Source organism: Oryzias latipes, chromosome 20 (assembly GCF_002234675.1).
Source record: "Oryzias latipes chromosome 20, ASM223467v1".
NCBI classification, from domain to species: Eukaryota; Metazoa; Chordata; class Actinopteri; order Beloniformes; family Adrianichthyidae; genus Oryzias; species Oryzias latipes.
This window is the reverse complement of record NC_019878.2, coordinates 7,542,867-7,555,769: the sequence shown is the minus strand read 5'-3', so window position 1 is coordinate 7,555,769 and position 12,903 is coordinate 7,542,867.

Genomic DNA, 12,903 nt, shown 5'->3' with positions numbered 1-12,903 from the left:
GTCGCTGGATTGATACAGAAATCTCTCCTCCTGTCTGTGACTAAAGGGTTGACTTCACACTGGATATTGTGAAGACATCCCAGCCTCCACCTCTGGCTTGATGGGACTTTGCTGTTCTTGTAGGGGCTGTTATTTGTTTTTAGAAGCACTTAGGAGCAACCTTTGTTCTTAACAGTTTAACCATTTAACATTCTTCCAACTACTGCAATTCTTCAACACAATTAAAACTTTATCGGATTCTGAAGCGGAGAAAAGCAGCTTTCTGCTGATATGCAACCCTTTACAGTAGTTAAGTGTTTACGTGATCAATGTGAATCAGCTGATTCTAATGTGAGGAAAAGTGGCTTTGCTCTGTTATGCCAAATATTATGTATCATATTGGTGCAGAGGTGGCATAAAAAGCCACTGTTCTTCGCATTGATCGTGTAAGTGGTCAAAGATGTGTGGTATGCCAAAAAGCGCATGTTCTTTAGGTGTCTTATTCTGTGTTAAAAAAAAAAGAAGCTGGTTAGTTCATCAAAACAAGCGATACTTATTTATATATATGGCCGGAGTTCATATATAGAATTGTTTAGTAAAAACATTAACATTGATATAGTTTTACTCTTTGATGTAAAAACTGAAAATCCTCACCATTTCTGACTGATACTTTGTCACTGATTGATCTTGATTGGATTTTTCACAATTTTTCCAGGACAACTTTCAGTACCTCTGATGTTATAAATACCTATACTGCGATAGGCCAATTTAGCCATAGGGGTGGGGCAAGCACTACCAATATCTAATTTTTCAAGCTATCAGCTATCATAATCCGATGTCTTATACCACATGTGTCAAACTTAAGGCCCGCATTTGGCCCGCCATGTCATTTCATGTGGCCCACGAGAGCAAAAACGTTTTTAAAGTAAAAGTTTTTTAAATAAAAAACAAAAATGGTGTGTATTTATTCATATCTAGGGGGAATCGGACTTGAAATATCGGATTGGGCAACTATACATTAGTGCTTAAACATTGTCCATATGACCTAACCTGACAGAATCAAATTTAAAAGGATTTATGCTAGAGTAACAAGCAAACATATGTTTTCTATGTGACTGTAACTGTCACTTTAAAAAGATATAATAAATAAATGAGTCATTTAGCACTAAGGGGCAGTTACGTTTATTTTTCATAACATTTAGTTACATGTATAAGTTATATCTGGCCCTTTGAGGACAATCACTATGCTGATGTGGCCCTCGGTGAAAATGAGTTTGACACCCCGTCTTTTACGATAACTATACTCGATTCTGATTGGCTGCAGGGTGTCCATTAAAAAGTGATACTGGACAGTGATAATGGACCCCTAAAAGGAGTTTCTCTTCACATTGCCTGAATGTTTTGCGCTGGTCTAAACACAAGTGGGTGACCAGAACAACAGAAACTTGGAACATAGGGCATAGCTTATTCCAGAGTCTTGCTTACCTATTGCTTGATACAGAGTGAACATGTGTTTAGGCCAATAAATCATTTTATTATTTATTAATGGAAAAAATAGCTTGTTTGTGATGATTGCATTTCCAAGGTAAATTTGCATTTAATCATGCCTAATTAGTATACGTACGCCAATTGGCTCACTGAGAAAGACACTTCCTGTGTCTGTGGTACTGGAAGGTGTTTGAACCCAAACAACAAATAGTAAAGACACCAGAGAATTGTGAGGTTTTTTGTCAAAGACAATCAGCAGGACTTTCATACGCCCCCAAAGGACTCTTTTACCTACCAGCAGGGGGTTCCATGTTATTTTGGATCAGACAGCAGACTGGACTGAGTCCTCATGGGGAAGCAAAGGTAGCTTGTGTGTGTTTCTGTGAACAATAGCTGGCAGAAAACAAAGTAAAAACCCTTGTCTACAGTTTTTACTGTCGACCACTGGAAACCATTAGCAAATGTAAGTATACGCAGAACAATGCTGAACTCTGTAAAAACTCTGTACACTCTAAAAATATTAGAAATAACTTAAAAGAGATGTGCATCCCATAACATCCTTTTCTATTTTCCTCACTTTATCATTTCCCTTTGCAAAAAAAGACATTTATTGTTTGTTTACTACATGTTTAAGTTCCTTTACAGTTTGTTGATGATGTTTGTCTAGTTAGCACAGTCCGCCACTTTTGTTTACTTTCATGTTTTCACCATTCGACTGCCTCCCTTTTGTTTATCCTGGAGGTCCTAGCTGGACCCCCCGCCTCCTCAACTCTATTCATGTGATGAAGCACAGAAAAAAAATTGCATCATTTTAAACAGCTTTATTGTTTTAAGATGTGGTTAAAAGACTAGATAATTTACTGAAATCATAGCCTGAAACATTTTTTTTAACTCACAGCTCTGCTTTTCTCAAACGGGACACAAAAGATTCAACCGCTGAATTTTTGAGGATTATAGTTTATGTCATGTATTATGTAAAAATAATATATAGGATTCTATTTTAATGTGGGTTGTCCCAAATCCTCAGAAATGTATTCTGTGGGGTTTTTTATAAGAAATATTTTGTTCTGACCTTTTGTGTTTATTTTCATTCAGCTCTTGTTCGCGTGACCCCAATGACAATTTTCAGCGATTAAAGTAAAATCCACCAGAGACACTTTTTCTCTTTAAACACAACTGACCTTTCAAAGGTTCTTCCATTAGTTGGGAGTTTATTGTACTGCACCCATGTGGGCAAATGAAAAAAAAAAGCAGGTTATGTCAACGACATCCCGTTCTGCTCCACTAATCTAACCCAGCAAATTAGGCAATGCCATTTTTTCCAAACCGGCGATTGTTAAGATGTTGTTGCCAAGTTAACATTAAACACAAAGAGGATTAATCGCAGCATTACGCCTCGCTGTCAGTTCCTTTCACAAGACTCAACCCTGGCTGGAAACAACAAACAGGCACTGGGGTAAACAAGACGCACGGAGGCAAATAAATATGTAAAAACAGAAAAAAGTGGTCAGTCAGTCAGCCAGTAGGCCTTCATCCAATCAGCCAGCCAGTCTCCCGTGTGTGTGTGTGTGTGTGTGTGTGTGTGTGCTGCCACAGATGCTCCCTAATGAGCTGGGGCCTCTGATCCAGCGAGCCTTGCTGCATTCCACTGGCTCTAATAAGACCGTGTCCCGCTCTGTGAGCTGATAGCAGCTTCATTAACCAGACCATGAACCTGCACAGGAAGCAAATAGTGGGGTTTATTAGGGTTTTATTATGCAATAGCACCCTGATCTAGTTTATTGGGAGCAAGCAGCGAAGGTGAAGGAGGATGAGAGTGAGGGGGGAGAAGCAGCCACCCACCTCCCACCCCCCGCCAATCCTCAAGAAAATCAGAGGCAGACTCAGAGGGAGAGATTACTAGAAATGGGTTGCAGAAATAGGTTAAAACTCCAGAGGATGAGTTGATGTTTGCTCCCTTTCCTGCGTAGCTAACCTCTTTCCTGTTCTGCCGACGGCGTGCGTCAGGACCGCTTTGAGGCGAGGCGTGACAAGTGATGCTTCAGAAATATGGGTGTTATTCTGAGGACCTCCATAGTTAGTTCTGGCTCTATTTTTATCCATCCTCTGTACGCAGACTTCTCCCGTCAGAGTGTGAGAGGTGATGGAAGATATGCGCTCCCGGTTTTAGCAGCAAAGATAAACGTGAGCTCTGAGGCCTGACAGGAGCGTTTACGGCGACCCATTTCTGCGTTCTCTCCGAGTCGAGGGCAGGCTTCTCACTCACACTCCTTCCTCCGCACATCTGGATGAGTTCATGTTACATGGAAGCGGGGCGGGACATCCCACGGACAATCCGCAGACACAATACTAGTTTTTGTGGCTGCAGAGGTCAAGCCCAAACAGAGAGCTGTCTTTGCTGCTTCCACCCTCACGCCCACACTGTAATGAAGGACGCTGGAGGAAGAAAAAAAGAGCTGCTGAAACGTTTGTTGATTCACTTTTTGTTGGAAAATCTAACAATAGGTTCTTAGCAGGGTGTTGAAAGAGGATGAACAAATGTCTCTGCAGACTGAGGGTCATTCCAGTAACCACCTACATGGGACATCTGAGATGAAGCTCGGGTGGGACTGAATACTTTCTGCAGGAGGGAAACACGTGAAAGTCATAATCTGCTGGAGGAGTGATACATGGAGAGTGAACGCAATATTGTTGTTTTGATCGAAATAAAATCAGAGCTCATTTTTTGATTAAGAAAGCAGAAAAACGGGGACTGAGAGTCAGCAGTGGGTGAAAGCCAAAGAAACATAAACACAGACATTTTAAAGCTTAACTGGGTTTTAAGGTCCCACTCTGATCATCTTTTATTATGTCTTGTTTAGCCCAAATCAAAAAAACCTGTGTTGTTTTCTAGAACGTTATTAGATATGTCCTTTACTATCAGAAAAATGCAACAAGAACATGTTAAAAACAACCAAACCATATTTTCATTTGTCTGGGACTTTAAAGACCATTTCATCAATTTTCAATGATGAATTTGTTTCTTTTTGCCGTTAAAAAGAGCAAATGTTTTTGACTATTTGACTGGTCAAACCTTTGCTACAGACCATCAAAAAACGTTCACCTTGGATTCAAATACACTATATTATGAAAAGTGTTGGCTCACCTGTCTTGATTCACATATGAACTGAAGTGCCCTCCCATTTCTAACCCATAGAATTCAATATGATGTCGGTCCACCTTTTGCAGCTAGTACAGCTTCAACTCTTCTGGGAAGTCTGTCTACAAGGTTGAAGAGTGTAATTATAGGAATTTTTAACCATTCTTCCAAAAGTACATTGGTGAAGTCACACACTGATGTTGGTGGAGAAGGTCTGGCTCTAAATCTCCGCTCTAATTCATCCCAAAGGTGTTTCATGGGGTTCAGGTCAGGACTCTGTTTTGGCCAGTCAAGTTCATCCACACCAGACTCTGTCATCCATGTCTTCATGGACCTTACTTTCTTCCTCCACCAAATATCCCACAATCCAGTCCCAAATGTAACGTTCTCCTGGCAAACTGCAAACTCAGACTGGTGCGTCAGATTGCCAGAGGGAAAAAGGTGATTCATCACTTCAGAGAAGGCGTCTCCACTGCTCTAGAGTCCAGTGGCTGCGTGTTTTACAGCACTGCATCCGACGCTTTGCATTGCACTTGGTGATGTGTGGCTTGGATGCAGCTGCTCGGCCATTGAAACCCATTCCATGAAGCTCCCTGCATACTGTACTTGAGCTCACATGAAGGTCACATGAAGTTTGGAGTTCTGTAGCAATTGACTGTGCAGAAAGTGGGCGACCTCTTAGCACTATACGCGTCAGCATCTGCTGATCCCTCTCCATCCGTTTACATGGTCTACCACTTTGTGGCTGAGTTGCTTTTGTTCCCAAACTCTTCCACTTTGTTATGATAGAGCTGACAGTTGACCGTGGAATATTAAATGGCGTATACATGTGTAGCGCTTTCTACTTTCCTCGAAGGCCCAAAGCGCTTTACAGTCACACACACATTCACACACTGATGGCGGCTCCGCTGCCAAACACTGGCGCCAACCTTCCATCAGAGGCAAGGTGGGGTTCAGTGTCTTGCCCACGGACACTCAGACACATGGCTGGGCAGGGCGGTAATCCAACCTGCAATATTCTGATCAGAGGTCAACCGCCCAACCACTGCACCACGGCCACCTCGTAATAAGGAGCGAGGAAATTTCACGACTGGATTTGTTGCACAGGTTCTGAATCCTATGACGGTTCCAGGCTGAAATTCACTGAGCTCCTGAGAGCGGCCCATTCTTTCACAAATGTGTGTAAAAACAGTCTGAATGCCTGAGTGCTTGAGTTTATACACTTGAGGCCACGCATAGTGATTAGGGCACCTGATTCTGATCATTAGGATGGGTGAGTGAATCCTGTTGGTAATATAGTGTATGTACATTTGAACACAGACTTAGTCCTGCCGACCATCACTCCAGTTTTGAGTATCTCTGAGTGAACTCATCCTTTGGAGCATAGATGGCAGATGAGGGGACCTGTTTCTTGAAAGAATGGGGGCGAGCCTGAGTCCAAGCCCCTGCTTACTGGGTGAACTTCGTATGACTCCAATTAAAGTTGGTTCAAACTCTGCAAGAGGGAAGAATACTGTTTTTAGAGCTGGGACAATTCATACTTCATGACAAATTCAATTGCAAAACTCCTGTAAAGCCTTACCAGGGCCATCCCATTGCAGCAAAGACACCTGAGCTGGGGATTGAGCATCAAAATCCTTTAACAGCAAATAGCCAACAGCAATGGTAGCAATTTTCTGTTATTACTGTGTTTTCTTGAAAAAAAAACAAGATTATACATAGATGTCACTTTGCCCATCTCTGGTTATACAGTTGAGTCTAATCTCCCAGGCAACCACATGCACCAAAAAAGATTGACCAATGAAAAAAAAAGTTGTTCGATGACAGATGCGATAAGGCCAGAGTTGGACATCATGTTGGGAACTCCACATTTAGGGCAGTGAGACAAATGTGATATCCTCGGCCATAAGTTTTCCTGATGTACATGGAAAAAGAAAATCTCACTTTTCACACTGGAGATGTTGCTGGTGACATCTAAACAACACATACTCTTTGACAAACGGAAACTCTTCGATCGTTCACGCAATTAACATTATTGCAACAGATTCTAATGTGGAGAAAAGTGGCTACAGTGTTGCATAAAAGAATTAGCTGACTGCATAAACACCTTACCAGTGTAAAGTGTTGCTGCTTTTCTCCGCTTCAGAAGCTGCTAGATTTACTTTAATTGCGTAGACAGTTGAAGAGTTATGGTAGTCCAAAGAATGTGAACAATGAAGCTAAAACAGTTGTGGTAAAGGGTTAACTTACTTTTCCTTTTCCACTTTGCTTCAATCTGGAAGTCTATGAGTTACTGCTTGACCTACGTGTGCAGAATCTCCCAAAGAAAGACAACCGTTCAGCCATTTATATGGCCACTCAGACATGGAAGCCCATACCACAAAGAGGGGAGCAGAGATGAGGAGTATGCCGGGCCGTCTGCTTCCTTGCCGGCTGCTAAGAATTATTTTACAGCTATTTCCACCAGTTCCTGGATAACCACCAACCAACGTTTTTTGCCCTGCATGGAGAAATGTACTGAGCCCTCCAGGTGCCAGTGGTTAAAAAAATTAAAAAATAGAATAAACAATAATCAATTGTGCTCGTACTGCTGGAACGTCCAATTTCTTCTTCTATGGTCGTACCGTAATTTGTCCAGACCAATCACTATCTTACACGTTATCGGACCAACATACAGTAAATCAAATAGTGTGACGTCATCATTAGTCGCAGGGCGTGTTCGAAGGAATTGGAAGTTGTAACGAGCTGCGACAGAGCGAGGGGATCTTCTAAATGGGCCTTTATTTTGTTATGATTATGAATAAGTGCATGCTCACTTATAGTTCTTTTAAATCCGTGCGGCCAGTGCGTTTTTCTGGCTGAACTGACCCTGAAGAAGGGTTAGGATTAGGTTAATACATGCTAACAATATTTAGCCGTGGATGAACTTAAACAGCAATAACCATCAGCCTTAAATCTGGCAGGACCAGACTGGTAACACAAATCCACGTGATTGTTTGCACGTTTTTTTAGAACTGTTCAATTAAAACAGTCCCAAAACCCGTCCTCTGTCTGGAGATACAAATCTCCCAGGAGACACGGTTCTTCTGAGACCGGCAGCCACCTCACACAGAACAGCCGAACGGACTGCGGTCCGAAGCTTCCTCCGTTGCATAACAAAGCACCCTTCCCGTCCTGCAAACACGAAGCCATGAGTCCGGCTGCTCTGCTCAGACATGCACATGTCTCTGAGATGGGTACAACAAGATCTGCAATGCTAAAGGGCGATCTGGTGGTGTCTAAAAACTGTTTACTTTGGAGAAAATGACTGTTCAAAGTCGTTCAAGTATTTTTATATTTGGCACGCACAGGTTGCTTACCCTGTTTCTATTCCTATCTGTATTGTTATTTTAGGGGATTATATGTGATTAAAATGTCCCAAGTTTGGTTTTGACTTGTAAAATTGCTTAGAAGTGAAGATGTGATGTTGAGAATCTGAATTAAGAGGCCATTCACACATAAAGATGCATAATATATGTTTCATTGTTGATTTGATGCAAGTTTTGGAGACATTTGAACCCCAGGTAGATTTAAGTAGAAATTTTTGCCAATTCTTGGAATGTGAAATTTTGTGATTACTAGTTGTCTGTGAACAAAGTAACTCTAAAAGTAATTATAAAATCAATGTTTATATTTTAGCAGTGTTTATTTTACATGAAGTAAATGTTTTAAAAAGTGATAGTGATAGTGAACTGTGATAGACTTCCAAAATATATCCAACGATTAGATGGAGAAAGACTAGATGTGTAGTAGACCTCTACATGCAGAAATCTTTCAGAAAACCTTTGGTAGACGTCTCATAGAGTAAGGAAGTAGAGTTGTCCAAGATGTCCAGTAGACTTCTACAACAGATATACATTAGTTATCTAATAGACAGTTTGTGCTCGGTGGCTTTATGCACTGAAGGAGGTACTGTTCAAAGAGAACCAATGTTATCCCCAAATGCAGAAATATCCCTGGAACATCTTGTAACTGAGGAGAAGCTGACTCTGGGGTGGAAATTGTGTTCTGAGGAAACACTGGATTAATAACCAGTCTGATTCCATTGCAGAAACAGTCTCTGGCTGTGAGACGAGGCCCAGAACGTGCTCGTCAGCAAAACGCTTGTCGTGTCATACATTTTTTATCTCACCTTGCTGTGTTTCTCTCAGAGCTGAGTAAACTTGATTTAACCTTGGGAGAGTCCACATAAACGTGTGTCTTCTCCGACAGGTTTGACCCATTTAGGGAGCCAAGGCCAGAGCAAACATGCAGAGGCTCTCAGAGCTGATAAGACCCTCGCTGGCTCTGCCACAGACTTTAGATTAAGCCCTTATAGAAAAGGGAGAGAGAAAGCCGGTTCACAAAGATGGAGGGGGGGCATTGTTATCTTTGCAGTCCCAACTCTGTGTCCTCCACCCCCCTCTACTCTCTCATCCCTGGAACAGCCTTGACTCTCCTCTAGATGACCAAGTGGCCAAGCTGGAAGGTCTTTTTATTCAACGCCATCATTCCAACAATTTCACTTTGTTAACTGTAGAAGACTGTTGATTATCTAAAAACATTTCCGGGATAGCTCTCACTAAGTCCGTAAAAGTCACATTCAGGAAAGTGTCCAATGGTACAACAGATCATGAGGTTAATGCAAAATAACCTGAAATGAAACTGGACCTAATGGCTTTTTTAGCGTTAAAGCTTGCAGACCCCTGTATTCCACATTTTCTAAAGGGTTTCTGTTTTATCTCAACACAAAAAATGTCTCATGACTCTGCCTACTGCCTTTGGTTCACCGCGGCGTGCTTCATTCACACTGAAGTGATTGACACCAAGATTGATCTGCACGTAAACCAATGTCCACCGTCTCAGGTCCATCAGGGCCACAGATCAGCTTTTAACTGGACTTTTGTGACCTCTGAGTTTGTCATTTGGCTAATTGTCTTGCTGAAAGTTTATTTTGGTCACCTAAAGGCCGTTTCACACAGCAACTACGTGCATTTTGCACATTTTCCACTTATGAAATTTCGGCTTGTCGTGATACACGCAATTCATAAGGTTTTCTTGCGATCGTCATTTGCTGATGTGTGCAGATGTCCATGGGGGGTTTCAGCCGACGGTTCTTTACATGAATCCGGTTTTGACTTGTTCAAAATTTTTGGTCGGTTGAGAATTATGCAGTTTACATTTATTTTACGTAGTTTATATGCAATTGTTACATAAATCTTACGCAATTGTGCGTGATTTTAGCAGGATGCATTCGCAAATATGTGGCTTTCCATAACAGTTCCGTGTATGTCTAATGGACTTTTCACACTTGTACTACCGATGTGTAACTTCTAAATCACGTATACGGCACAAATATCATGTTCAAATTACGTAATTGATGCACAATTTATTAATATATTGAATATTAACAGCCCAATAGTCATGCACGGTTTATGTTCTACGTAGAGCTATTTGTTCTTTGTGTGGTATATTAGTACTTTCTCCGTGGTTTTAACGAGGTTCATTGGTGAGAGATCTGTGAAATTTTCACGTAAAACCACAACTTTTCTCACTTTGTCAACTTATATTCATGAATGACCAATTGTCATCTGTGCAATATGCACATAATGTACATATTGGCTGTGTGACACGGCCTTATGGAAAGTACTGGGTGCAAATTTCTTTCCAATCCAGCCTAAAATACCTAAACAAAGTTCTTCTTTGCTCAATTTCTTTATCATTTGCAACCAGACAAGATTCCCTGTCCCAAGACAGCGAAGCAGAGCAAATTGTGCTCCCCCCACCTTGTGTTTCAATGAGAACTGTGCAGATACTCCTTAATTTAAGGAAACATACATTTTATTTCTAGCAGCTCCTGCTTGGAATCAATAATAAAAGAAATGTAACGTTTGAGGACAAACTTCTGCTTGAATGTGATGCGCTGCGTTATCAGCCAAGAAACTGTCCCTTCACAACAACTGTTCCCAAAATCATCTGTGAGTCTTTCTTTCTACTCAAAAACATTTTTACATTTTTAACTACACCCAGTTTTTCTTTTGTTGTTCTTCATGGCTTTGCAGTGACGCCTTTAATTGTCCTGGGACCAGTAAACTATTTGGAAATGTTGCTTATCCCTTAAGACTCCAAAACTTCCGATGGAGCTCCAGAAGGATTTCTTGTCTTTCACATTTTACAGAGAACTTGAGCCAAGTTTCCCAGAGACATGGTTTTCTGGACCTTCTGCTCTGATCCTTTAAAGGAGACTTGTATCATTGGTTTTTAGCTTGACATACAAATATAATCTTTTAAAGTCCCACTGATCCTCTTTTGATCTATTTTCAAAGCTTTCCCAGTGGTTTATTAACAATAATTATGTTGGTTTTAACTAAAATCTAAAATCCTGTGTGGTTTTCTAGGACAAAGTTTCTGCAGAAGTTCACTAGGAATTAGCCTCTCAGTTGTGGACGAGACCATTAGCGCAGAGGAAGCCTGCTCCCACTTCCCGTTACCCATCTGTTAACACGTTCTCCTCCTTCTGCAATTAAAATGGCAAGCAGTTTTGATCCAGATTCCAGCTCAGACGAGGAAAACAAAGACGTACATGGATCTATTTGTCTGTCAGAGGATGCATCCAAATTTTTTCCAAGATTATGTAATTCTTCTTTATTTGACTGATCCTGATTCACAACAATTTAAATAAATGAATACTCAGAAATAGAAACTTATGCTTAATTTACTTCATACATTTCCTCCATCATTAGAAATGTAAAGACCCACTCCAAGGAAAACCATGTTTTTGGTGTTTTTAACATGTTCTTGTAGCATTTGTCTCCAGCGTAACAGTATATGGACATAATTAAAAAGAAAATTAAGATTAAAACCGTATTGCGGAGTATTTCTTTATTTAAATCAGAAACAGACAAAAAACTGCTGTTCGAAAAAGGTCTTGTTTATGCCGCAGTGAGTGAAATGGCCGGGCCAAAGTCTCCCTCCTCCGCTCCATTCCGATGCATCCACTTGCAGACAAATACAGCAACGTACGTCCTTGTTTTCCTCGTCTGAGCTGGAATCTGAATCTAAACTGTACGGCTGGAAAGCTCTAATATCACTCGCCCTTTTTGTTGAGCCTGTAATGTTAGTTTGGGGGTGTGAGGGGCTGTAAGCTAGCAGGAGAGAGTGTGAACAAACGGATGATGGGATATAAGCAGAAGATTACTTCCACGCCAGCGGTCCCGTCCACAACTCAGAGGTGAATTTCTGATGAATCTCTATGTCATAAAAAACAAAACAGTTTTTTTGATTTTTGTCTAAAATAGCCTAATCATGGCTAAAATACCACTGGGAATGCGTTTACAACAGAACAAAATATGATTGAAGTGGGACTTTTTAAAATCAAAGTCAGTATTAGTTTTCAAAACATTTTTTTTTCATGTATTTAAAATTAGATCACACCTTTTTGAGGTAAACAAGTTTCCTTATGTTCCCATCCAGCAGAGCACGGATGAACCAGTTTCCATAGAGACCCACTGCCAGGATGACAGGCGGCAGCAGCCTTGTTGATTAGTGTTTGGCCAGGTCAGGGGGTCAGACTCAAACTCACTGTGGGCCAAAATTAAGCAGTGAAGTAAAGTCACGGGCCAAACTCAATATTTATTGAGTTTGCAACTAATATGTAAGGTTTGTCTATTATGGAAACAAACTTTAGTTTTGCTTAAACACAGAATCTAGAACATCCAAAGCTTGATATCAAAAACACATAAAACATTTAATTTGAAATAGAAGACATCAGTGGTATTCTTTTCTTATTGAAACAAATAAATAAATAGAGTATGTCTCTCCTCGTATCCTTTCAAGTTCCTTTTTAAAGTAAATCTTTTTTTAAAGCCAAGAACAAAAACTAATATCATTCAATAAAAATCCGACATTTCAACTATGAACAGAACATGCTTTGCAGTAGAAAAAGTGCTTAAGAAACAGATATTTTCAAGTTCAGTTTGCTAGACTCTGGTTTACTCTGCACATTGAGATACCTGGCATCTTTTCTTAAATGCCAGTTCATCAATGTTTGAGGTCAGGCTCTGGGCTGAGGAAAGCCTAGTATTTTAGCAGGCCTGTCTGGAAAGCTTTTGTTTGGCCATTTTATGTGGAGGGTGAGATGAATTAGTCCGTTGTGACTGGAGCATGGTTGTCAACGACGGTCAACAGAAAAAAGGAGCGCTTGTTGGTTTTGACCAGCAAAGCATTGTGGGATTTGTAGTTTTAGTGGTACAGTATGTACCGCGGCCCAGCTCTAATGC